General features: G+C 39.3%; 1 pseudogene; it reads left to right on the top strand.

Annotated features, from left to right (window-relative positions):
• Window positions 1–23,745: 23,745 nt before the first annotated feature.
• LOC107827451 (GDSL esterase/lipase At5g08460-like) lies at window positions 23,746–26,634 on the top strand (annotated as a pseudogene).
• The last annotated feature ends 835 nt before the right edge of the window (window positions 26,635–27,469 follow it).

Below are 27,469 nucleotides of genomic sequence, written 5' to 3'. Positions count from 1 at the left end.
GCATAATAATGTTCCCACTTTGTCTCGCCATATGCGTAACCCACATATACATATCTTGCCTTGACATGCCGCATGTGCAAATATCAATAGTAATAATAGCACGACAGAAACCTCATGCAACCCCATAACAACAACCGCACGGCACAAACCTCAGGCATCACAATAATAACAACCGCACAGCAGAAACCTCGTGCATCACCATAACAAGTAAAACAACAACAATGGTAATAATACAAAGTACGACAAGTAAATCAACTCAAGAACTTTTAAATCACAAGAAACGGTAGAACCAATTCACAAGGAATAGCCACAATAAAAGAATGCCAGGCGTAAAGAGAACCGCTCAATAAGGGAAAACTAATGTGTAGCAACTATCCCACAATATATGTTTCAACAACAGGGAAGCTAACACGAGTCAAATAATTCCAAATAATACAAGTCGACTAAGATATAGGATATCTAAACTTCTTTTAAGGTTGAGGAAATTTCGAAGGATATTCAACAGTTCAATTAAGGATAAGCAGCGAAAAAATAATCATAACCTCAATTAAGACTGAACAATTATAGGATGAGATAATAATAATAATTTCAAATAGAGATAAGTAGTTATGAAACGATAGCATGACAATAGATGAGGTAAAATCTTCAGTTAAGTCAAATAAGAGTCAAATAGGCAATAAGAGTGAATCCTGAAGCAAGTAATTCTAATTAAAGCATGTAGAGGTGAAACTAGTAAATAGGAACTTAAATCATGTCAAGAACAACTTCATACTCGGTGAATATAAGGACCTAAGAATCCTAAAAGACCAACTTTTCACAAATAAGTCCAAGCACGCACTCGTCACCTCGCGTACATGGACTACAATCAACATAGAAGACTCAAATCCTAAGAGAAAAATCCCCCACACAAGGTTAGGCAAGATACTTACCTTGCACTAAGCTCAATCAATCGATCACAATGCCTTTCCCACGAATATCCGACTCCGAATGGCTCAAATCTAGCCAAAACAATTACATATCATGAATACAACTATAATAAGCTAATCTAATTAATGAAATCAAGATTTTAATAAAAATTCTAAAATTCGTCCCAAAAAGTCGACCCGGGCTTGGAATCCGGTAAAAGTCACAAAATACGAACACCCATTTACTCACGAGTTCACTCGTACCAAAATTATCCAAATCCGATGTCTAAATCCCAATTAAAATTTAGAAATCTTAGTTGAAGAACTTCTTCCCATTTTTCCTAAATTTTCAATCCAAACCCGAAATTTAATGAAGAAAACAACTATAGATTAATGAAATATAACCAAAAATAAGTTCGAAATCGTTACCCCAAAGCTCTCTCTAAAAATCCCTCGAACAATCGCTGATTCCTGAGCTCCCAAGTCCAAAAATGAAGAAATGAATCAAACCCTCGATTTGGCCCCTTTTCTGCCAGTTAAACCGCATCTGCGGACCTGCTTTCGCACATGTGTCACCGCACCTGTGGAATTCCCATCGCAGGAGCGGATTCCACTCAAAACTCAGCGTCTGCTTCTGCGATCCAAGGGTCGCACCTGCGTGTGCGCACCTGCGGACCCATGTCCACTTATGCGGTCCTTTATCGCTCCTGCGATTGCTCCATCGCATCTGTGGGCATCGCATATGCGGAATTTACCTCGCACCTGCGACCCCTGGAACTCCTCCACTTTTCCGCTTCTACGCTTTCCTCTCCGCACGTGCGATCCCGCACCTGCGGTCTCTTCACCGCATGTGCGAAAATACCATATGCCTAAAGACTTCAGCGGTAACACAAATCCAACTTTTGATCCGTTAAGCACCCGAAACTCACCCGAGGCCCCCGGGACCTCAACCAAACATACCAACCAATCCTAAAACACCATACGAACTTAGTCGAGCCCTCAAATCACATCAAACAATGCTAAAATCACGAATCACCCTCCAATTCAAACTTAAAGAACTTGAAACTTTAAATTTCTAAAACCGATGTTGAAACCTATCAAACAACGTCCGAATGACCTACAATCTTGCACACAAGTCATATTCAATATTACGGACCTAGTCCAACTTCCGGAATCGGAATCCGACCCCGATATCAAAATTTTCACTACCGGTCCAAATCTTCAAAAATTCGACTTTCGCCATTTCAAGCCTAAATAAGGTAGGGATCTCAAATTCATTGTCCGGACATGCTCCTAAGTCCAAAATTACCCAACGGAGCTAACGAGACTGACATAACTCCATTCCGGAGTCGTCTTCATATTGTTCCGACTACGGTCAAAATCCTAAGACTTAAGCTTCCGTTTTAGGGACTAAGTATCCCAAATCACTTTGAATCATCCGGTAACTGAATTCAACCACGCACGCAAGTCAATACACATAATACGAAGCTGCTCAGGGCCTTATACTGAAGAACAAGACTTAAATTCTCATAACAACCGGTCGGGTCGTTATAGAATCTGATCCATTTATCGATGATAGTGTAGATATCAGAATTACCTCATCAATGACAAACATTTCTTTTACGGCCGGTTGCTCTCCATTGATCATTTTGACTCCCTCCGATATTGGGAATTTTAGAACCTGGTGGAGGGTCGAGGGTACATCTCTCATATTGTGGATCCACGGCCTTCCAAAAGGAGTGTTATACCTCATGTCGCCTTCGATCACGTGGAACTTTGTTTCCTGGACGGTCCTGGCCATGTTTATTGGCAGGATTATCTCGCCATTAGTAGTTTTACATGCCATATTGAATCCTTTTAGAACCAGGGTTGCGGGTACGACCTGGTCTTGTAGATCGAGCTGCTCTACGACCTTCGCTCTAATAATGTTGGTCGAACTAACTGGATCAATTAACACACGCTTAACTTGAGTCTTATTCATAAGTACAGATATTACCAGTGCGTCATTATGGGGATGTATGATTCCTTTTACGTCTTCATCACTAAAGGACAAGGTTTATTTAGGTGTGTAATCCTGATACCGGGATCGCTTCTCTCTTTCAATCGACATCTTAGTGCGTTTAAGCACCTGTCCCTGGGGGATATCGATCCCACCGATGATCATGCAGATGATATGTTGTGGCTCTTCTTGTTCGTTTTGTCTTCTGAAATCCCTGTTTTTGAAATGGTTTTTGGCCCGGTCACTTAAAAATTCTTGAAGGTGCCCTTTATTGAATAACCAGGCTACCTCCTCTCTCAATTGCCTGTAATCTTCCGTTCTGTGGCCATGAGTGCCATGATATTCACACATTTGATTGGGATTCCTCTGGGTTGGATTGGTCTGCATAGGTCGGGTCCATTTAGTATCTTTGATGTGTCCGATAGCCGACACGATGTCAGATGCATCAATGTTGAAGTTATATTCCGATAACCGCAGTGCTTCCTTAGGTCCAGTATGCATGTCGAACCCATTCTTGTTCATCAGCTCCCGAGACCCTTGGCCTCGATCACTTCTTTTATTGCGTTGTATGAGGTTACGTCTTGGTTTGTTACCCCTATACGGCCGGTATCGGTCCCTGATCGGCATTTGCTCTCTGTTGATGTCCCTTTTAATAACGGACCCAGAACCCAACTGGTCGTCTTCGACTCTAATCTTTGATTGATATCAATTGTGTACATCGGACCAGGTAACATACGGGTACTCGATCAAGTTTTGCTTCAACTGTCGTGAAGCCATCGAGCTTCGTTCGTTCAGTCCTTGGGTGAAACTTGAATGGCCCAATCATCTATGACTGGTGGTAGGTCCATTTGTTCCATTTGGAAACTAGATACGAATTCTCTTAGCATCTCGTTATCCTTTTGTCTTACCTTGAAAAGGTCCGACTTCCTGGTTTCGACCTTTATGGCTCCAGCGTGTGCTTTTACGAAAGAATCTGCAAGCATAGCAAAAGAATCGATAGAGTTAGATGGTAAATTATTATGATACCATATCATTGCTCCCTTTGACAGGGTTTTACCGAATTGTTTCAATAATACAGAATCGATCTCGTCGTCCTCTAGGTCGTTCCCCTTAATGGCACATGTGTAAGAGGTGACGTGTTCGTTGGGGTCAGTCATTCTATTATATTTAAGAATTTTGGGCATACGAAACTTCTTGGGGATCAGTTTCGGAGCTGCGCTCGGGGGGAAAGGCTTTTGTACGATTTTTATGGAATCCAAGCCTTTCAATATCGGTGGTGCCCCCGGGATCTGATCAACCCTGGAGTTATACGTTTCCACTTTTTTGTCATTTTATTCAATCCTCCTTTCTCCTGACTCTATTCATTTTGTCAGTTCCTCGAGCATCTTAACAATTTCGGGATTATTCCCTGATTCTTGTTCATTTGACCTCACTACAGCTGGCCACGTTCTGTGGGTGACTTCTTGGGATGGACTGGGCTCGAGCCTGGTCGGTGCCTGGGTTTGGCTCTGCAACTAGGCTATTGCTACTTGTTGAGCTTGCAATATTTCGAAAATCATACGCAAGCTGATTCCGTTTTCCTCAGTGTTTTGGGTATTTCGAGCTGCAGATCGAGTTTCACCATGAATGCTATTTTCAGGGTCGGAACGTTGGTTTGCCTCGATGGACACATGTGAATTAACATCTATTGGCTCTTCGACCCGAGATCCAACGGGATAGACAAGTGTCCTTTCACCCCCTGGAGTTAAGTTGTTGTTCTCATCTTGAAGGCCAGCTTCGTTGTCGATAGGTAAGGCCATTAATTGTGAAATCGTCGTTTTCAACCTGAAATCAAAGATACTTCCAAGAGCAAGTGTAAAATAGTGTGTTTCACATAGATTCGTACCAAATAACCACTATTATCCTTATCCCTACGGTGGGCGCCAAATTGTTTACCCGAAAAATGGATAGAGTTAAATTTATACGTAGTTCTAAGGATACGTGGTATAGCTTGGTACAAATTGAAAAGGTAAGTAGAAATATATCGAATATTTACTGTATAAAGGAATGAAATACAAACCAAATTGAATAGAGAATGATTTATAAACAAGTAATATGAATCAATGTCCCAGCTCAAAAAAGGATAATCTCAACTATATCAAGGTAATAATCTTGTGAATGTATCAATGCTTCTTCTCTGGGTGTTAATATTTCATGCTTACAGAAATAATAGCCATTTCTTTATATAGTGGAAGAACCTACTTTGGATATTATTAAAAATACATATTGGAGATCCCATGATAGATTAATTAATTAGTTTTTCCTTAATTCCCGCCGAGATTCTCTCCCTAAGTGCGGCTACAACGGCTCTTTGTCTCTAAGCTCGATCTTGGTCGGTCTTGGTATCGGTCGATCTCGAGCTCGATATTGATTCGCGATCGATACTGACTGGGATCAGTACTGATCTGTCTCTGGATCTTGAGCCCTGGCTTTTGAGCTCGATAACACTGCTTCATATAACAACTCAATATTGATTCGATCTCGATATTGACTCCGGCTCGATATTCATGGGTCCCTGAACCTTGAGCTCGATATTGATGGGTCCCTGAACCTTGAGCTCGATAACCTGACTTTGCTTCTTATCCCGATGTTACAATAACGACCCTCGGTTTATCATGTTCCAATCTTGACCAATTTACACGGAGGGCAAACTCGGATTTGACTGTATACATATACAGGATGTGTATGTATGTGTCACGCCCCAAAACCGAGGAGCGCGACCTGCACTCAACCGAGTGAACCCGACCGAGCAAGCCTGTTAGATTTCATTCTACCCAATCTCATTCACGAATGGAGATAAAACATATTTTTATTAATTAGACGAAAACGTGTTCCTGTCTACAATACCAATTCATTTCCAATAGCTTCATCATTTTTAATGTCTTAAATGGACAAGTAATATAATCACAACATAACATATTTTGTATTTTCCAGCACCAATATACAACCCACACTATGTCTACGGAGCCTCTATAGATAAAGAAGAGTATAATGATAATGCCGGCAATAAGGCCCCAGCTATACCTCAAACGGAATACACAAGGTACAAAAGATACATGACCCTGGGATGAATTGGGGCTCACCAAGTCAGCTGGGAAGAAGGTGCACTACTATCACTGATCAATATCTCCTGCTGTGGAACCACCTGCATCCATTTAAAGATGCAGCGCCCCCGGCAAAAGGGACGTTAGTACTGTCAAATAGTACTAGTATGAAAATTAAACATCAATTAAGAAATTAGAAATACAAGACAATTATGATGAACCAGTGCGGCAATAGAATAATATAGATAACTGTCTCAACCATAGCAAGCTTATTAAAAGCTATCAACAACATTTAAAGGATTTAAGATGAGATCTTATATAACCATATTCACACAAAACGGCCCCGCCGCCTCACCCGATGTATGTAGGTGGAGGTGTACGTACAATACCACAACTCTAATCAAGAGGCCCTGCCGCCTCACCTCAATATATGCGGGTGGATGTATAACCACAGTACTAAGAGCCTACACAAAGCGGTTATGCTGCCTCACCTCAATGTATGCGGGTGGTGGTGCCACAACAATACCAAAACCATACACAAAGTGGTCGTATCGCCTTACCCCAATGTATACAGGTAGAGGTGCAGTCCCACAATATCATAATACCTACACAAAACAGTCATGCCGCCTCACCCCAATATATATGCGGGTGGAGGTGTATCACAATCACAATCTCTATACCATAATCCCCACACAAAGCGGTCATGCCGCCTCACCCCAATATATGCGGGTGGAGGTGTATCACAATCGAAATCTCTATACCATAATCCCCACACAAAGCGTTCATGCCGCCTCACCCCAATATATGCGGGTGGAGGTGTATCACGATCACAATCTCTATACTATAATCCTCACACAAAGCGGTCATGCCGCCTCACCCCAATATATGCGGGTGGAGGTGTATCACGATCACAATCTCTATACTATAATCCTCACACAAAGCGGTCATGCCGCCTCACCCCAATGTATACGGGTGGAGGTGTATCACAATCACAATCTCTATTCCATAATCCCCACACAAAGCGGTCATGCCGCATCACCCCAATGTATGCGGGTGGAGGTGTATCACAATCATAATTTCTACACAACTTGGCATAATAACTTTCACATAAATCACGACTTGAAATTATAATATGTGGATACACAATCCATAGTTTGGAACACATCCTCAATTTATAATGTAATATGATAGCTGTCTTATTTGAAGACATCAACCAAAATCTCAATTTCAATCACAATTTCCAGCACAATCACCACCATGTATGTGACATGGTGTCCGATCACGGGCTGTCTTATTCGAGACATCAACCCTTTTATATCAGTCAATCTTATCCCAATTAAGAGGAATGATTTTATCACATCAATCTCATCCCAAATAAGGGAAATAATTCACAAAAATAACATAGGTACAGATGTATTTACCTCATCATCTTCCACATTGTATAAATCTCCACTAGTATTTTCAACCAATAATAACAACAATATTTCCTTGACTCTTTTGGCCATTCACAAGATTCTTTATTCAAGGCACGGTGGCCATATTAAGTATTTCATGCTTACCTTATCAATTTCAAATATCATTATCATCATCAACAACAAATACAATTCAAATCAAGATGTGTAGTAGACATGTGAGCAATTTAGAGTCTAAGGCACCTAGAGATATTTCACAAAATTTGGCATATTCATCTTAACTTGACTTAAAGTCGAAACATTACTAATGCACAACCCATATTTTAACACATCCTCAATTGGTAACATAACATGAATAAAGCATTTGGGATGCTTGTTGAATATATATCTTTCAACCCAATCTTACTCGGAATAGCCAATTTCATAATGAATCACTCAGGACTTACATACTTTACATGAATACCGTGGGATTCAATTCTAAGAGAAGAGTTTAGCCAACATACCTTGTTCTGAGATTTTCCTTAAATTACTACGACGTTCCAAAAATTCTAGCAACTTTAATCTATTTAGATACATAACAAAAGTAAACCATAATTAGGAAGATGAACATGGTTTTAGCTCATTTGAGCATATTATCAAACACTAGGTGTGCATCAAGGTTTCAAGGTCCTTTTATGGAGGATTCCATCATCCCCCAACACAATCTTTATCATTCTTAGCTCATCAATCTTCCTACACCTTTTGATAACACATGCATGTAAAATAAACAACTCTCATGCCCAAACTTTATCTTGCTAATTACCCAATTCTAGACAAAATTCAAAATTAAGGGTTAGGATGTATAATCTTACCTCTTAGAAAGAAGACCTAGATGCCCCTCTTGATAATCTTCAAGGTTTTAAGTGAGACTTGAAGAGAAATTTTGATGAATATTCACTTCTTCCTCTAGGACTCTCTCTCTATCACTCTCAAAATATCAGAAAATATGTTTCAAATGGTCTAAGATAGGTGTTTTAACGGAATAGGGTCGGGTTTAAAACATATGAAAATGGATACTTCAAAATTCTGGACCGGGCTACAGACCTGGCCTCGCCAGGCTAAAGCCTGGTCTTAGCACACGACAGGCCTGGCCTCGCCAGGCTAAAGCCTGGTATTACCCCTGGCCTCGCCAGGCTAAAGCCTGGTTTTACACCAGCCCCGCGAGCTACAGTCCAGCCTTTGGGTATTTGATCATAACTTCTTGTAGGAATGTCCGAATGACGAACGAATGATGAACGGTTTGAAGCGTTAGAAACTAGACTCATAGGTAGATCACCTCATAAGTCGTTATAGTTTGGGAGCAGAATACGTTTGAAGTAGGATCTTGTGCGAATTGAGACATCCTTTCCACTTAATGTATCCTACTTGTTCCACACGAATTCTTTCTATTCACAAAACTCCTTAATATGTTTCAACACACCTTAAACATATATATTTCATTTCAAAATAATGTGGTTCTATCCCATGGGTCTCCTTTAATACTCTAACACGTTATTCCCAAATACCGTTGGCGTACTTTAAAATATTAAATCATTAGAAAACTTTTAACGGAGCCTTACATTCTCCCCCGCTTAGGATCATTCGTCCTCAAATGAGGAGTAGAGTCCGTCCCCAAACACTTAACATAACACAACTCTTCATTTTTCGCACATCTCAAACTCCCAAATTCGACTAAGATTGAAATAACATGCAATTTACAAGTGATGTTGAGTATTAACCTAGTCCATTCAATAGCTAAGAGGGCACACTTTAAAACTGTAATGTTACAAGTTCGACTACTACTAAAGCTTCGGAAAGTTTCTTATTTTGACAAATCCATGATGAGACAATAGAATTATGGGATCTTTACACAAATAGCCGGTCATATTCATTGTTTACTTTTTCTAGCTATATACATAATTTATATATTGATTATACATAATTATACACATATAGTATATGAATTATGCATATATTATACCTCAATAGACTATTTTTAGTTTAAACATTTGGGTGGGTAACTATTTAGGTTAATTCTTCTAGAATGGATTATCAGCGATAATGACGTGATGATAAAAGAAGGGCCCTACTCAACAAACAAATACATCTCAGTTTCCTTTGTTCTTTCGGCCATGTAGTGACGAAGCCAGAATGTTTTCAAGGGTGTCCAAACTTAAAAAAAGTAAAAACAAAATCCCTGACGAAGGCTGTTCAATATATGTTATATACCTTAAAACCTAATATTTTACCTATATATGCATTGTAATTTTCCGATGAAGGGTGGTCAATCTTCGCCCCTGCACCCATGTGGTAGTTTTTGCTAGCGTAATCGTTCACCAAATCATTTAAATTAAAAATAAACAGTGATTCTGGCTAGTTACTTGTGTAAATATCATGTCATTGTATACTTTATAGTTAATGATGGTAAAATGAGTTGTCGTTTATAGAGTCCAAAGGGGTCGCATTTTGTAGTAGACACAAGGCTTAAGCCAGACAAGTAAATATCATGTCATTGTATATACCATATAGTCATTTTTTTAAAATACAAGGGAAAACTAAAGCAAGAAAAACAATGCATGCCTCTTAAAGGGAAACTCATATTAATTTTTTTTTTTTTTAGGTTGATACTACTAGTAACCATTTTGGTCTAAAAGAATTAACATAAATAGCCGTCCACCAAATCGCTTAAACTAAAAATAACCGGTGGAGATATAATATATGCATAATTTATGTATTATATGTGTATAATTATGTATAATCAATATATAAACTATGTATATGAAAAGAAAAATTAAACAATGAATATTGACGGCTATTCGTGTAAATATCCCCTTGTAAAACTTTGATTCAAATACATCATGTCGTTTACCCTGCTAAGTGAAAAGCCCTGTTGCGACCAAACACACTCACGCAAGTATACGTGGTCATCAAGTAATATAGTAGTGAGTAGAGTATCGTTCCCACGAAGACTTATGATTAACTTTTGACTAACTCAAACTCAAATAACTTATTGATTCAAGCGATCTCTCAAAAATAGATAATTTTATAATTTACCACCTATAAACTATCAAGTAATGAAATACTAGAGATCAACCACAACACTTAAATGATTTCGAATAACAATCAATAGAAGATAATATTCCAGGGTCACGGGTTATCTAACAATCATGTTGCATTCTTAGCTTAAAATAACTAATTGATTTATCTGGATTGTTGATTGACAGGGTTGATATTACTCATAAGAATCTGTCGAGTTCTTACTCGCCTATTCAAGCTAACTTAATGCCTATATGTCTATGGAATTAAGATTAACAAGAATGCATTTACACTTCCTGTATTTCAACCGAGCAAGACAATTAGGTATATTTCTATCCTAATTGCGAATCCGTTCCCCGATGTCCGGGTTCAAGAACTTGCTCTATTTAATTCTATATGCAATCTAGAATTTCCACTTTCGAGTTCAACTCTAGATTCGTAGATAGTAATTCACTGTTAGCTACTCAGTAAATTAATTAAAAACAAAATTAAATAAACAACTCAATATGATAAAATCAACTTTGTCAAATTAAACTTCAAATATCAACATTTATGTATTGCCCATGACCCTAGAATAATAGGGTTCCTAGCCATTCATGTTCATGCAATCATCAAAAATTTCACAAGAGTGCATAAGAATCAATAAAAGAAGGAAAAATAAGAACTCAAGATGAATTCCGTGGTTCCCCAGCTTTGTCATGGCTTTTTTCCCTTTCCCAATATGTTAGATTACCTAAAAGAGGCGTTTTTGGCTTATATATTTCGTACAAAATTCGTGGGCCAAAGTTCTCCTATTTCTAATCCAAATCAGCTTCAGGGATTGATGCTAGGGTGGATGTGTCGCATCCACCTCGTTCTCCACTTCTCAGCTTCGCATGCTAGGGTGGATGCTTTGCATCCACCCTTTGTTCCTCCATCTCAGCTTTGCCCAGGTGCGGATGCTAAGGCGGATGCTATGGGCCGACTTCACTGCTAAGGGTGCACGAAATTTGATTTTTTTCTAGATTGGATGCGACGCATCCAACCCCTCTTCCTCTACCTAGAGCACCTTTTCTTCATATTTTTGCACTCCAAACACCCTAAATCATCACACACAACTCAATTAGTCATAAAACCAATAATTAAACTATGTTGGGCATTTTAAAGATTAAATAGCATCAAAAAGCGGTTAAAATATGGGTAAAGTAACATCAACACATATCAAAATATGCCCAACATCACCACCCCACACTTAAACCTTTGTTTGTCCTCGAACAAACCATCACTATAGTAGACGAAACAAAATTAAGCTCTTATCATTCAAAGCACACTACACCTATGACCATGGTTATTTGCAACAATTAAGCTCTAGAATATGCATCACATACACTTCCCTTTACTTATGTCATTCTTTAAAAAATATTCAAACAAAGACAACATGCTCACAACAATCCTAACCTCAAAAACCGACTCAATGTCACAATGTACTCATGGCTTGAACACCCAACATCATAGAGAAGTCTAATAACGTTACCTATCCCTCGTGAAACCATGTGCCCTCACAACAAGAACAAGAGAGCGAGTTCAATCCACACATTCGAATCTCATGATCAAATATATTTTAATGACTCACATATATCAAAGAAAATCGCTCACTCTCACAAAGAAGTCACATGCATGCAATTGGTACCATAGGCTTGCCCTTAATGTAAATCTCTACTAATGTAAGCTCGCTCGATCTAAAATCAATTAGGACTTTTTCATGGTTGTAATGTGGGCTAAGAGACGGGTAGGATATATTTAAGGAATAGTGACTCACCCTCCTAAGCACTTTAATACATCACAAAATTACTTTAAGCGTATTTTCTTCAACACCACTTCAATTTCACAAACAATATCACCCCCAAAACAATCCCTTTTTCTTTAAGCACTACTTTAGCTCATACCCACTAGCAAGAACAAGACAACAATTTTTTTATTTTTTTTTACTTCTTTTTTTTTTCTTTTTGTTTTTTTCAATTTTTGCTAGTGGTGTAGTATTTTACAAAACAAGTGCATCTTTCTTCCTTTCATTGGTTCCACTTAAAAGTCACCCCACACTTAGTCCCTTCTTATTTCTTTTAGCGCTCATCTAACAATTAAAGTGCTTTAAGAGGTAAAAGGATCAAAACAATGTCAATTAAGAATAAAAAGGGTATAGGCTTGTAATGTGGGTACCAAATAAAAGTCAATAGGCTCAAAATGGTTAACTAGGGATAAATTTTATTTATGATAAGCAATAAGCTCAAAAAGATCAAAGAAAGCCTAAAATTATTTTTCAAACCGAGCATCACCTCAAATTTCGCTTCAACTCACATACCGTGCAAGTTCTAGACAAAAGTACAATACATGGACTACACAAAAACCTTACCACACATGGCACATGACTCACTAAGGACGATCACATTCCGACTCTCAAACAATGTAAGTATTCACGGAGCAACGAGATATTAAGCATTAAGCATCACTATTGACTTTTATTTGGTACCCACATTACAAGCCTATACCCTTTTTATTCTTAATTGACATTGTTTTGATCCTTTTACCTCTTAAAGTACTTTAATTGTTAGATGAGAGCTAAAAGAACTACGAAGGGACTAAGTGTGGGGTGACTTTTGAGTGGAACCAATGAAAGGAAGAAAGATGCACTTGTTTTGTAAAATACTACACCACTTGTTTTTTTTTTGTTGTCTTTGATAAGGCTACTTACTACGACTACACACAACAATGAACTGAGAGTTACTCCATATAGATGAATTTATTAACTATTATAGGCCATTAATCCAGTGAATATCACATCCCTCAGTAGTATCAAAATCAACAAAAATTGTAACATTTAAGTACATTCATCCACAAAAATATGAATAACCCCCCACCCCACACTTAAAACCGTGCTTTGTCCCCAATGCACACAAATAAAGTAAAGTAGGGTGAGAAGAAACTCCCTCAAGTCAAGGTGGAAGGCTCATATGCAGTCTGTAGAAGAGCATCAGCATCCATGGCATTCATCAAGACCCTCTCTGGCCATGCAATAGCATCCTCGCGAATAGGGAGAGTTGTCACAGTCCTATCATCACCAACTGGAGCTGAGTCTGTAGTAGGTGGTACAGCGGCCTCATTAGGCATGGTGTGTGGAGCCTCAAGGAATATAGGAGGAGCAAAAGTGGATAGTCCAGCAGTGGACGATGCAAGCAGCTGTGAAATGTCTATATCTACACGTTGAACCAGAGCACGGAGGAGTAATGATACCTCCCTCATCATCGTGGCCTGCTCAGTCTGGACTCGGCTTAGATCCACACGAGTCTGACTCAACTCATCTCTGGTGGCACTCAACTCTACACGAGTCGCTATCAACTCAGCCCTGTTCTCTTGCATCTGCTCAAACAACTGTTGAATGGTAAGCTTAGAAGACCTTCCCTTGTTCGGCTCTAGTACATGAGTAACATCATATGGTCTTGGAGCTTTAGCCTCAATATCGTCATTCTCCTTGTCCCATAGTACTCCCATCTCTGTCAAGAAAGCCGATAGGGTATTTGCAAAGAACAACCTCCACTTGTAGTTCATCCTGGTGTGCGGCATTTGGTCATGCATGATGGATCCCAAGTTGAGCGGTATCCCCTCCAATAAAGCATACAATACTAGTGCTCGGTGTCGAGGGACATCAGTTTTGTGTTGGCATGGCATCAGGCGGTTGCATATGAAATTTAGAGCCACACGTGCTAACGCACTCATGAATTCCTTGGCCAGAGAATGGTACTCCATACTCCCATGCTTCCAATTTTCATCCTTCCTGGTAGGGCATAGGACCGACCTAATGTGTGCATAATCTGGTGCTTTGCATATGGAGTCAAACCTATTTGTTAGTGTGTGTGGCACCCCTAAGAAATTATTCAGAGCTTCAGCTGAGACATTAATATCCACCCCTCGTACTCTCACAATGCTGCCCCTGGAGTGACGCCAATTGGCGTAAAGCTCTCTGACGATAGTGAGGTTGGCCTTGCCGTGGCCCTTTAAGATAGGTCCCCATTGTTGCACCTCTCGAATTGATTTTAGAAACTCTGGGTACTTTTTCTTAAGTGCTCCGATGTTGATTGGCTTTTCTGGAATGTACTTCTTTGAACCCAGTATCTTATTATAAGCTCAGAATGCCTTTTCACTAACAAAGTTCTTCTCCCAAGCAGCTCGGTCTATTGGTTCACCATCATCTTCGTCACTCATGTAGACATGTGGAGGCTCATTATCCGAATCAGACTCGGACTCAGATTCTGCAGTAATCTTCTGCTTTCCTTTATCATTCGGGTCACTCTGCTTGGAGGCTTTTCTCTGGTTCGGCACAGGTTCTCTTATCTTTATCCCTTTGCTTGGCGGATTTAATAATGTTGTTGTAATACCCTTCTTCACTGTCCTCCTTACTAATGGTTCCTCCTCTTCTTGCTCTGATTCATCAATTAACTGCCTAGTCTACAGTTCCTTCTCTTTCTCAGTCCGCTTCCTTTTTTCTGTGGATTTGGAGCACCTGTTGCCTTTCCGGTAGGCTTTTAGGGCGGTTGCTTGTTATTATCCTTGTCTTGTTGCTTGGACGGTTTGCTCGTTGCTGCCATTTATGAGCCTGAGTACCTGCTATGCAAAGAAATCAACAATTAGCGTATAGAACAGTGAAGTTCAGCTATAAAGCAGTTGCAACAGCTTGCACTTCCAATCATTCGCATAGTCATGTCATTCAGTACTTCATGAAACTATAGCCCATGGCTTTCAGCAGGGATATGATAACTCTTTTCAAGTTTACAAATAAGCACTTCGCTATATAGATATCATTATGCACAACATGAGGTTTATCTGAGTGACGCTCACTAACCATGTTCAATTACACATAGCAGCTCACTCGACCCCACACTTATTCTCACGACATATCATTACGCATAGAGCTCACATAATTCAAATCGAGTAACACTTTACAATTCAAGACGTCTAGCATGTGCCGGGTGTTCAATTTATTTAGACAATCTATCATAGGCTTAAAACATTCCGACAATGTTGTACACAATCAAGACAAACGACCCTACACTTATTCACTAGCATATACCAGTGTTGCTCGGTTACTCAGACTTCACCGGCGCCTAAATTTACCTCACGGGCAATTCGTCGAACAGGTAATATGCAACAGTTGTGCCTAGTTTCTTCTATCAGTAGGGTAATTCGACTACCCTCCCAAAATTAATGAGATGAAGGGAATTATAGTTTATCATCTCGCAACCATTACAACTAACAGGAATGACAACCCCAAACCTCAAACTTTTTCAGTTCCCCTCTTAATCACATGTGTGACATTTAAACTTAACCTAAAGGAATTTGGGGCAGGGGGTCTGTTGGTACCAGCGATAGAGAGAAGAGAGGAGAATGAGGAGAGAAAAGAAAAGGAAAGAACGAGGAAGAAGATGCATACCTTTCGCGTTTGGGGTGAGACAGTGGTGGTACGAGGGAGAGGAGATGTGGTAGTTTCAAGTGATATGAGAGGGAGGGTCTGGGAAGAGGGGAATTTCGCGTTTGGAATTTTTGGGATGTTGAGCATATGATGTGTTAAAATATAACACTTACCTGTGCGTGCGAGCTTGGACGCGACGCGTCCCAACTGCTTTCTCTGAAATTATTTAGACGCGGCTGTGGACGCTATAGGTAGACTTCACTGCCTTGAGCAATTGGTCCGCCAAAATTTTTATTTTTATTTTTTTGTTGAGGGGGATGCGACGCATCCACCCTATTTTCCCATACCTGGATTTTTTTTTTTTTTTTACAAAAACTAATTCCTAAAAATTGAACTAACTATGAAAACAAAAAAAATAGGACTTGGGTGGCCTCCCAAGAAGTGCCTGATCTAACGTCGCGGCACGATGCAACATGTTCTTCACGCCTCCACCAAATCCATCGAGGTCTTGTGACGTGCAATGTCACCACCCCAATAGTGTTTTATTCTCTGGCCATTTACCAAGAATGTCGCATTGGAACTCGTATCACGTAATTCCACCGCCCCATGAGGTTTCACACTAACCACTTCAAACGGACCCGACCATCGAGATTTAAGCTTTTCGGGAAAAAGCTTTAGCCTCGAATTAAACAAGAGAACTTCTTGACCTGGCTCAAACTCACGATGTTGGATGTGCTTATCATGCCACCTCTTTGTCTTTTCTTTATACAATTTGTCATTTTCATATGCATGCAATCGAAATTCATCAAGCTCGTTGAGTTGTAGCAATCTCTTCTCACCGGCCAAGTCTATCTCCATATTTAGCTTTTTAATCGCCCAATAGGCTTTGTGTTCAAGCTCAACGGGAAAGTGGCACGCCTTCCCATAAACCAACATGTACGGAAAAGTACCTATGGGGTCTTGTATGCAGTGCGGTATACCCATAATGCGTCATCCAGCTTCCCGGCCCAGTCCTTTCTATTCCCACTTACTGTTTTCTCCAAAATCTGTTTTACCTCTCTGTTGGAAACTTCTACTTGACCACTCATTTGGGGATGATAGGCAGTGGAAACCTTATACTTAACTCCATACTTTGCAAGAACATTATTCAGCAATTTGTTACAAAAGTGAGTTCCCCCGTCGCTTATCAACACTCTTGGAGTCCCAAAATGTGTGAAGATGTGCTTCTTTACAAAGCTTACCACTACCTTTGCGTCATTAGTAGGAAGAGCAATGGCCTCCACCCACTTAGAAACATAGTCGACCGCCACCAAGATGTACCTGTGCCCATTAGAATATGGGAATGGTCCCATGAAATCAATCCCCCAAACATCAAAAAGCTTTACTGCCAGAATATTTTGCAAGGGCATCTCGTGCTTCCTTGTGATAGTTCCAGTTCTTTGGCATCTGTCACAATTTTTAACAAAGGCATGTGCATCCTTAAACAATTTTGGCCAATAGAAACCTGATTGTAGCACTTTTTGAGCGGTTCTATCCCCGCCGTGATGACCTCCATATGGCGAAGCATGGCAGTCATGCAATATAGCATTCATTTCTTCCTCAGGAACACACCTTCGCACCAACTAATCTGCGCACTGCCTATATAAGAATGGCTTATCCCACATGTAGAGCCTCACATCATGTAAGAATCTTCTTCTATTATCAGGTGTCAATTCTAGTGGTGTCACCCAACTTGCAATAAAATTCACATAATCTGCATACCATGGGGCTTCACCTGAGGTGACTGCTAATAACTGCTCATCAGGAAATGTTTCTTTAATTGACCCTCCTTCAGCTACATGGTTCCACTTTCTAATCTGGACAAGTGATCAGCCACTTGATTTTCTATCCCTTTTCGATCTCGAATCTCTAAGTCAAATTCTTGCAAGAGGAGGACCCAACGAATCAGCCTCGGCTTGGCATCTTTCTTTTCAAGCAAGTATCTGATAGCTGAATGATTTGAGTAAACGATGACTTTGGTTCCCACTAGATAGGATCTGAACTTGTCAAACGCCCACACCACTGCAAGCAACTCATTTTCAGTAACTGTATAATTCATCTGAGCTGGATTCATAGTTTTGCTCGCATAATAAATGGAGTGAAAGATTTTATCCCTCCTTTGCCCCAAAATAGCTCTGATTGTTATGTCACTTGCATCGCACATCAACTCAAATGATTGCGCCCAATCTGGGCCAATGATAATTGGTGCAGTCACCAACCTTCCATTCAGCTCCTCAAATGCTCTCAGACATGCATCATCAAACTTGAAGGGCACATCTTTCTCAAGAAGCCTGCACAAAGGAGAAGAAATTTTTGAAAAATCTTTAATGAAACGACGATAAAAACCTGCATGGCCTAAGAAACTGCGAATGCCTTTGACGGTTGTCGGTGGGGGCAATTTTTCAATCGCCTCCACCTTCGCTTTGTCCACCTGCAAACCACTTTTGGACACCTTGTGCCCCAGAACTATACCTTCACGCACCATGAAATGACACTTTTTCCAGTTTAGCACCAAGTTCGTCTCTTCACACCTAGCAAGCACTTTATCAAGGTTCATTAAAAAATTATCAAAAGAACATCCAAACACAGAAAAATTATCCATTAACACTTCTACAAATCTTTCAACCATGTCAGTAAAAATAGCCATCATACACATTTGAAAAGTCGCAGGTGCATTACAAAGACCAAAGGGCATTCTCTTGAACGCATACGTGCCATAAAGACACGTAAATGTAGTTTTCTCTTGGTCCTCTGGGCTATAGCAATCTGATTATACCCCGAATAACCATCCAGGAAATAGTAGTATTCCTGACCAGCTAACCTATCAAGCATTTGGTCAATAAAGGGGAGGGGAAAGTGGTCTTTCCGGGTGGCATTGTTCAATTTTCTATAATCTATGCAAATTCTCCATCCAGTGACAGTTCTTGTAGAAATTAAGTCATTATTTTCATTAACTACTACAGTCATCCCCCCTTTCTTCGGCACACATTGAACGGGGCTTACCCATTTGCTATCAGAGATTGGAAATACAATACCTGCATCAAGCCACTTAATCACTTCTTTTCTTACCACCTCTTTCATGATTGGATTTAGTTGGCATTGTTGCTCTATACTTGGCTTGTGTCCGTCCTCCATGAGGATTTTATGCATGCAGAAAGCTGGACTAATGCCTTTAATGTCAGACATTGTCCACCCAATTGCTCGCTTGTGCTCACGTAGCACCCTCAATAGCTTTTCTTCCTGCAATTTAGACAAGTGAGAAGAAACAATAACAGGTAAAGTGTCAGAACTACCCAAATAAGCATATTGAAGGTGAGGGGTAGGGGTTTAAGCTCCAATTTTGGAGCTTCTTCAATTGACGGTTTTGGAGGGGGGCCACTTGGCCTATTCAGGGGCTCAAACGGGTGTATTCCTTGCATGTAAGCACATGATGCATCTAGGATATGCATCATCTCCTCAACCTCATCATCAATCATCAAGCTATCAAACAACATGAGTATTTTTTCTAGAGAGTCGTCTAGATATACACTCGTGTCAAGAAGTTGCTCATCCACCTCCACAACAGATATCATAGAGAGCTCCTCATAGTGGCGGGGAAGTTGGATTGCTTTGTAGACATTAAAGACTGCTTCCTCGTTGTCCACCCTCATAATCATTTTCCCCTCTCTCACTTTAATTATTGCATCACCAGTAGCCAAGAGAGGTCGTCCCAATATGATTGGAACTTGTTCATCAGCCTCAAAATCTAGAATAATGAAGTCAGCTGGGAAGATAAATTTCCCAATTTGCAGCAGCACATCTTCAATCACTCCTTCAGGGTAGGCTATGGACCTATCAGCTAATTGCAACATCACAGTGGTTGGTCTTGGAGCTCCCAGACCCAATTACTTAAACAAGGACAATGGCATCAAATTTATGCTCGCCCCCAAATCACAAAGAGCACGACCCACATCAATATTACCGATTCGCACCGGAATGGTGAAGCTGCCAGGATCCTTAAGCTTTTGAGGAAGCTTGTTTTGGACCCTTGAAGTGCACTCCTCAGTAAGTGCAACTGTATCGAACTCAGTCAATTTCCTCTTGTGAGCCACTATATCTTTTATGTACTTAGCATACTTTGGAATTTCACGAAGTACATCCACCAATGGAATATTTAATTGAACCTCACTCAACATAGAGAGAAATTTGTTGAACATACGATCGTCATTCTTTTTCTGCAATCTCTGGGGGAAAGGTGGTGGTGACCTTGCAGCCTCCACTGGCTCTGAACTTGCATCATTTTTCTTTGACTCGTGTATTGGGGTCAGCTCCCCCTCAGGTATAGGTTTGTCCTTTCTCTTCTTTGTCACTTCCTCTAGTTCCCTCCCGTTTCTGAGTGTAACTGCATTAACTTGAGGGTTCTTCTTTGTATCACTGGGAAGAGAGCCTGTAGGTCTAGTATTTTGATTTGCTGCTAACTGCCCCATTTGCCTCTCAAGATTTCTGAAATCGGTCCTGAGCTGTTGATTGTCAAGCAACAACTTCTTTAGCAAGTCATTCGTACTCTCTTCTATTTGTTGGGGTGGCTTCTGAGGCTGATTGAAATTTCCTTGAGGCCTATACTGATTCTGATTCTGTTGATTTTCGCCCCATGAGAAGTTAGGATGATTCCTCCAATTTGGATTGTAAGTGTTCCCATATTGTGCATGCTGATTCATCGGACCTCTGTTTTGTTGCCCCACATAGTATATAGATTCAGGATTCATGGGGCACATGTCACTCATATGATTGTCACCACATAGTTCGCAACAAATAGACATTTGTTGTACATGTTGCATCTGTTGTGTTTGTCGCATTGTCATTCTATTCATCTGATTTGCCAGCTTTGCAATATCTGCTCTCATGGCTGAGAAGTCATCAAGCTCAATCACCTCGTCTGCCTTCTGTTTAATTTCTCTTCTTGCGTCCCTATCTCCTTGCCAATTATGGTCATTAGCAGTGAAGTTATTTAGCAAGAGTTGTATTTCACTATACGGCCTCGCCATGCAACTACCCCCACAAGCTGAATCAAGATTCATCTGATGCATCGTCTAGCCCATCAACAAAAGTGTGACCCAATACCTCATCAGTCTGACAATGATGCGGGCAGTCTCTGAGTAGCTTCTTGTATCTTTCCCAAGCTTGACGAAGTGTCTCGTCATCCCGTTGTTGGAACCCAAGAATTTGGCTCCTCAGCGATTTTGTCTTCTTAGTAGGGAAAAACTTGATTAGGAATTTCCTTGCTAAGTCATCCCAAGTGTGGATTGAGTTCGCGGGATCCTTTTGCAACCATTCCTTAGCTTCCCCCAACAATGAAAAGGGAAATAGTGTCAGCCTAACATAGTCCTTGGAAACGTTTGGATAATTGTAAGTGTCCGTAATTTCCAAGAAGTTCTGAATATGCCTCTGGGGTTCTTCATGAGATAGATCCACATATTGCCCTGTGGACTGAATCAGCTGTACCATGTACTGTTTGAGTTCAAAATGCCCCGTGATATCGGGCTTTACGATAGCCTGAGTCATATTAGCAAGATTGGGCCTTGCGGCTTCTATCACCGGACACTCCTCATTACATGCCATCTCTATTGGCTGTAGTTGAACTACGATGTCCAACTCTCTTTCTATTCTCATTCTAGCTTCGACTTCCCTCCTCACTCTATGAAGTGTTCGTTCAATTTCTGGATCAAAAGGAAGGAGGTTGTTTACACTTCTACTCCTCCGTATTCAAGAAAATATCCTGCGTTAACACAAACAAGGCAAACTGAAAATTAAAACTTGAACAACTAAGTAATAAAAGCTTAACTCAGTCAGGTAGCTAATTTCTAAGTCCCCGGCAACGGCGCCAAAAACTTGTTGCGACCAAACACACTCACGCAAGTATACGTGGTCGTCAAGTAATATAGCAGTGAGTAGAGTATTGTTCCCACGAAGACTTATGATTAACTTTTGACTAACTCAAACTCAAATAACTTATCGATTCAAACGATCTCTCACAAAATAGATAATTTTCTAATTTACCACCTATAAACTATCAAGTAATGAAATACTAGAGATCAACCACAACACTTAAATGATTTCGAATAACAGTCAATAGAAGATAATATTCCAGGGTCACGGGTTATCTAACAATCATGTTGCATTCTTAGCTTAAAATAACTAATTGATTTATCTGGATTGTTGATTGACAGGGTTGATATTACTCATAAGAATCTGTCGAGTTCTTACTCGCCTATTCAAGCTAACTTAATGCCTATATGTCTATGGAATTAAGGTTAACAAGAATGCATTTACACTTCCTGTATTTCAACCGAGCAAGACAATTAGGTATATTTCTATCCTAATTGCGAATCTGTTCCCCGATGTCCGGGTTCAAGAACTTGCTCTATTTAATTCTATATGCAATCTAGAATTCCCACTTTCGAGTTCAACTCTAGATTCGTAGATAGTAATTCACTGTTAGCTACTCAGCAAATTAATTAAAAACAGAATTAAATAAACAACCCAATATGATAAAATCAACTTTGTCAAATTAAACTTCAAACATCAACATTCATGTATTGCCCATGACTCTAGAATAATAGGGTTCTTAGCTACTCATGTTCATGCAATCATCAAAAATTTCACAAGAGTACATAAGAATAAATAAAAGAAGGAAAAATAAGAACTCAAGATGAATTTCGTGGTTCCCCAGTTTTGTCGTGGCTTTTTTCCCTTTCCCAATATGTTAGATTACCTAAAAGAGGCGTTTTTGGCTTATATATTGCGTACAAAAGTCGTGGGCCAAAGTTCTCCTATTTCTAATCCAAATCAGCTTCAGGGATTGATGCTAGGGTGGATGCGTCGCATCCACCTTGTCCTCCACTTCTCAGCTTCGCATGCTAGGGTGGATGCTTCGCATCCACCCTTTGTTCCTCCATCTCAGCTTTGCCCAGGTACGGATATTAAGGCGGATGCTATGGGCCGACTTCACTGCTAAGGGTGCACGAAATCTGATTTTTTTCTAGATTGGATGCGACGCATCCAACCCCTCTTCCTCTACCTAGAGCACCTTTTCTTCATATTTTTGCACTTCAAATACCCTAATTCATCACACACAACTCAATTAGTCATAAAATCAATAATTAAACTATGTTGGGCATTTTAAAGATCAAATAACTTCAAAAAGCAGTTAAAACATGGGTAAAGTAACATCAACACATATCGAAATATGCCCAACATCAATCCCAATGGGCCAAATGTTGATTTGGGTTTCAGCTACTACTAAAGAAGGGAAAAGAAGATTGTTAGGAGAAAACAGTCAAAAATCGTGAAAATAGTACGGGCTAGTCAGTTTTCGGATTGGTAATTGAGCGTTTGCAAAGTCAATGAAAATAACCAATATTTTGTTGCAACATGAAAAATTCCAACATAATATACTGGAGATTAGAGCACCTGTGTATGAACTTCCAACATATTATGTTGGACCGGTATATTATGTTGGAACTCCAGTATATTATGCTAGAAATCCAGTATATTATACTATAACTCCAGTATATTATACTGGAATATTTTTCAAATTTTAAATAGTGTTTTCGTTTAAATTTATCTTTACATAAAAAAAAAATAGCTAAATTTCGATTATTTTTGAAATCGTAATTATTTTTCAATTAACACTACTTTTGAATTTCACGCTAAAAAATCTGATTTTCATTTGAGAGTAACGTTCAGGCCTTGGAAAACTTAATAAGTACATATTCCTTATACGTCGAGTACAGTACTACTCCACTACTCTCTCTTACTTTCAATTTCCCGCTGCTTTCAATTTGCACGCCGTAACCGCTCTTCGCCGTTCGCCGTTCGCCGTTCGCCGCCTATAACTTCACCTCTCGCCGCCGCCGTAACTCATCATATGGGAAAAACAACTCATCATTATGAAGATCTTACTGAGAGAAAAAAAAAAGAGCTGCTTAGGGATGCTCCTGCTTTGGATAACATCAAATGCGATGTTCCCAAATGTAACAGGAGGTATACGTCACTGGAAGACCTTAAACTGCATTACGAGGCAATCCACACTCAAATTGCTACAGTCACGGATAACCTCTGTGCAGCCTGCGGGAATTATTTCCCTACCCAAGGTGACAGAGCCGCGCACAAAACTTTTTATGGGCATTGAAATGCTCATGAGTTTCTCTGCAATCAAGATTCTCTTCATCTCCATTTCTTTCGTATACCCAAAAAACATAGCTCTCATAACCCATGATTCTGTTTTTTATTTTTGGCCACCATTTTCGCCCTCTTTTTCTATCTCTCCAGCTCCAATTTTTTCTCCTACTAAGGAATTTCTTGTTCCTGCTTATTCGTAATTGGTGATTCGTCAGTTGATTGTGGTACCAACAATTTTCTTGGAACTTTTGCTCGTGCTGATAGGCTTCATTATGGACGTGATTCTAATACACATCAACCTACTGGACGCTTCTGCAGTGGAAGAATTCCTGTCGATTATCTTGGTAATTTTATTTTTCAATTTCTTGGTACTTTTTTCTTTGTATAAAACTTGTTGAGATTCTTTTCAATTGGGTTAGTGGGATTTCTTGAAAAGTTGAGAATGTTTCTATTGGGTTAGTAAGATTTTGTGAAAAGGTTGAGAATTTTTCAATTGGGTTAGTGAGATTTGAGATTGATGTGTGTTTGATTAACTGTAAGTGAGGGAAATGATTGGACTTTCAATTAAATGGTTTATGGTTCTTTTTCTGTTAATTTTTTGCCTGATTAAATGGTTTATGGAAAGTCTTGGTTTGTAATTTTTCTAAGGTATCTCAGTGATACATTCTTGATCTTTTTGAAGAAATTTTGGGTTAAGACTGCTAATTTTCCATTTTTGTTGATTTGATTATATCAGCATTGCGTCTTGGATTACCATTTGTGCCAAGTTACCTAGGGCAGGCTGGTTCAATTGAAGACATGATTCTTGGTGTTAATTATGCTTCTGCTGGTGCTGACATTATTTTCTCAAGCGGCTCTGAATTGGTACATTTTCATTATATATACTTTCTGTTTTAATAATCATATACACTGTAACTATGATTAATTTTATGGTGAGTTGTTGATTTTAATGCTTAGATTAGTATTTAAACTAGATGAGTAATATTTGTGCAGGGTCAGCATATCTCACTTGCACAGCAAATAGAGCAGGCCACTGACACTATTCAGCAGTTTATAATGACTATTGGTGAGGAAGCAACAGCTGATCTGATGTCAACTTCTGTGTTCTACATTTCAATCGGGGCCAACGACTACATTCTTTACTATCTCCGGAATGTATCTGATGTTCAATCTGTTTACTTACCCTGGAGCTTTAACCAGTTTTTGGCACAGACAATGAAGCAGGAAATTAAGGTGCAGTGTTATATATGATCTTAACACCTTCTTTTATCGTCTTTTGTGATCATACTATAATATCGTCGACTTTTTTCTTTTAGATGTATTGAATTTTGCAGTTATAACACAATAGTTTGTTGTTAGAGTTGTAAGTCAAACAATGTCTCCCTATGTAGCACAGATTGTAACACACCAATATAACCAAGAAAGTTACACATTGACATATATAGGGACGGGGAAATTCAGTACTCGATTTAGTAATATTGGAAGAAGAGTATGGTTTTGTCTGCTTTTAATGTCACTTAAGCCATTCACATTTTAGAAGAAACAGCAACAAATTTCTCAATTTGCTCTCGTTGCTCTTCTCCCTCTCATACATTACATGCTTCAGTCTCCCCTATGGCTTTACATTGTTTCCAAGACTATTTAGTTCAACATGCAAAAATAGGTTTATTGATATTTGATTCTTCTATCATATGTCAGCAATACTTTTCGAAGTTTTTCTTCATAAATTTATCTGATGTATATATATATATTGGTGGCACAGAACTTGTACAATGCAAATGTCAGAAAAGTGGTTGTAATGGAACTGGCTCCAATAGGCTGTGCTCCTTACAACTTATGGCTATACCATAGCAAGAATGGGCAGTGTGTGGAAACCATAAACGACATGATACTGGAGTTCAATTTTGCCGTTAGATATATCGTCGCTGAACTTAATGAGGAACTTGTTGGTGCCACTGTCATATTCTGTGATGCATTTGAAGGGTCAATGGACATCATTCAGAATCATGACCGTTATGGTGAGCGGTCTCTATAATCTGTATTGAGTCATTTGACAGGACGCGTCGCAGTTAGATGTATGCAATCTAATTTTTTTTGCATTTTTCACTATAGGTTTCTGTGTGACAGATGAGGCTTGCTGTGGTTTAGGCAAATACAAAGGCTGGATCTTGTGCATTTCCCCTGAAATGGCGTTCAGTAACGCCTCAAATCATATCTGGTGGGATCAATTTCACCCGACTGATGCTGTGAACGCTATCCTTGCTGACAATGTATGGTCCGGCTTGCACACACCTATGTGCTACCCAATGAACTTGCAGGACATGTTGGCTCCAAGCATCAGATAATTGGACCTATACACATTCTCGTTCTGTGCCTATTAGCACTGTATAGTTGATATAGCATTCTTTGTGTGTTGCATTTTTGCGATTATAACTCGGAGAGCCTTGTAAATTTCAGTATTCATTTCCAGTTACAGCACAAAAACTAGGAAATGCAGATGTGATATGTCTGCAATGACAAAACTCGTTCTGGCAGATTGCTAATAGGATAACATCTTGAATCTTTGAACTATTAGTTTAGAATTTATGATAACAAAACTAAAAGAAACTCTGTAATAGTAGTAGTAGTAGTACAAGTGCTTCATTTGAATTTTGCATCAATAGGAGAACATATCTACAAATTTTTACTACCTTCATTGAAGTACTGAAATACACACACACAAAAACTAATATTTGGTCTAAAAACTTTTTAAATGTTTGGTTTCTTACGTATATTTGTTTGGTTTCTTACGTATATTTCCCATTTTATTCTTTGCACGGTAAAAAGTTACCGGTATTGAGTGTTTACTCCAAATTATACTAATTATCATGGTTAAAGGATCGATTAAGATGAGAATATGTATTAATTGACTATGATTTAATGATAACCCTATTTTTGAAGATATGTGTTATGTATTTATTAAATTTTGAAGCTATACATTCTAAGTTAAACAATCTCTCCCTATCTAGCACAGAATGCAAGGCACCTATATGACCAAAACTGTTGTACACTCACATATTTAGGGACAGGGTAATTGAGTACTTCGTTTAGCAAAATTAGAGTTTTCTTTGCCCGCTTCTTGATACTCTTGCCATGTTGTAAAAACCATAGCCATATTCATCTTTTAAACTTCGTGCATCCGAGTAAAACTCATTACCTAATTCTTATCAAATTAATGGATTCACTGCTCAGGTTTGAAATGTCGGGCTTGTACTTAGTGGCAAAATGGTTAAAAGAAAACAGTTATTCACCCATATTATTCATTAAAAAATGGGTTGGATAATGAACTTTTTAACAACGAGTCGAATATGGATAAGAACCATATTATCCACTTAGAA

This window comes from Nicotiana tabacum, chromosome 23 (genome assembly GCF_000715075.1).
Source record: "Nicotiana tabacum cultivar K326 chromosome 23, ASM71507v2, whole genome shotgun sequence".
Classification (NCBI taxonomy): domain Eukaryota; kingdom Viridiplantae; phylum Streptophyta; class Magnoliopsida; order Solanales; family Solanaceae; genus Nicotiana; species Nicotiana tabacum.
Note: the sequence above shows the minus strand (reverse complement) of the source record. Positions and strands in the feature narration are given on the sequence as shown.